Below are 1,725 nucleotides of genomic sequence, written 5' to 3' on the forward strand. Positions count from 1 at the left end.
CCCCCCCTCTCCAACTCCAGCCCTCCACCCCCCCCCCCAACTCCACCACTGTCCCCCCTCCCGCCTCTCTCCTCCCTAACTCCACCACTGCCCCCCCCTCTCCTCCTCTCCAGCTCCAACCCCCCCTCCTCCTCTCCAGCTCCAGCCCTCCCTCCCCCTCCAAGATAAGAGGGCAGAAACCGTTTCGCTGTGGTCACTTCTGAAACTCGAGCCACACAGAGCAGACACACAGAGAGAGCAAGGAAACATTTCATCTCATCTCATTTAATTCACTCTCTCCTTCTTTTCACTCTCTATCTTCTTCTCCTTCCTTGTCTTCCAGACTCAGTTCAGGGCACCTCTACTTTTCTTTTTTTGACATCTATCTCTATTTGTTTTCCCTCTCAAGAGATTGAGAGGTTCATTTGGTTTCCCAGCTTTCCCAGTCTCTCTCTCTCTCTCTCTCTCTCTTCATTTGGAGCAGCTTTCCCAGTCTCTCTCTCTCTCTCTCTCTCTCTCTCTCTCTCTATATCTCTCTCTCTCTCTCTCTCTCTCTCTCTCCCTCCATCTCTCTCCTTCCTTCTCTCTCTGGCTTTGCAGGGGTCAGTGCTTGTATCTTGTTCTCCACGTAGCAGAGGGGGCCATGGAGGGTTGAGAGGAAACAGAAACGGGACCCTGAGGGGGGGAAGCCTTGTCCTTCTCTTCGCCTTTCTCTCTCCTCTCTCCTCTCTCTCCCAAGACTTACAGCAGCAGCAGCCCTACAGGACAGAGAAGACAAGTGGAGAGACCAGCAAAAAGGGCACCAGAAAAAGGGCTTCACTGCATATTCTATCACTCAATAGAAGTGGAGAGACCAGCAAAAGACCAGGGCTTCGCTGCATACATCACTCAAGGGGATCACTCCAAAAAAAGAGACACGAGGACACAAAAATCGCCTCTCTCTCTCTCTCCTCTCTCCCAAGACTTACAGCAGCAGCAGCAGCAGCAGCAGCCCTACCCTACAGGACAGGAAAGACAAGTGGAGAGACCAGCAAAAGACCAGGGCTTCAACTGCATACATCACTGAAGAAAACCACTCCAAAAAAGAGACACAAAGCCTTCTCTTCGCCTCTCTCTCTCTCCTCTCTCCCAAGACTTTCAGCAGCAGCCCTACAGGACAGGAAAGACAAGTGGATAGACCAGCAAAAGGGCTTCAACTGCATACATCTATCAAGGGGATCACTCCAAAATAAAAGACACGAAGACACAAAAATCGCCTCTCTCTCCTCTCTCCCAAGACTTTCAGCAGCAGCCCTACTGGACAGGAAAGACAAGTGGAGAGACCAGCAAAAGACCAGGGCTTCAACTGCATAGTACATCACTCAAGGGGATCACTCCAAAAAAAGAGACACGAACGAAGACACAAAAATCAACCAGCGGAGGAGAAGAGAAGAGGAGCGTTTTTTGTTGGAGTGGAGCAAGACAAGCCTGTTGCACATCATCAACTTTGCTGTGGTGTGGTTGTGGTTGTGAGCGAGCCTGACCATGTGTGTGTCATCGTCGTTATTATCACAAGGGGGTGAGTAAGCCAGCCGGACTGACTGCAGGCAGTGCTGCTGCACACCCCACCCACCACCCACCGACCCTCTTACCCCCCCCCCCCCCTCTCAGCCTACCCCATCTTACCCAACTACACCCCCTTCCCCTCCCCTCTTCCTCCCTCCACACCTCCACACATCATCCACTTGACGGAGCGAGTGTCGCGAA

This window comes from Engraulis encrasicolus, chromosome 14, assembly GCF_034702125.1.
Source record: "Engraulis encrasicolus isolate BLACKSEA-1 chromosome 14, IST_EnEncr_1.0, whole genome shotgun sequence".
NCBI classification, from domain to species: Eukaryota; Metazoa; Chordata; class Actinopteri; order Clupeiformes; family Engraulidae; genus Engraulis; species Engraulis encrasicolus.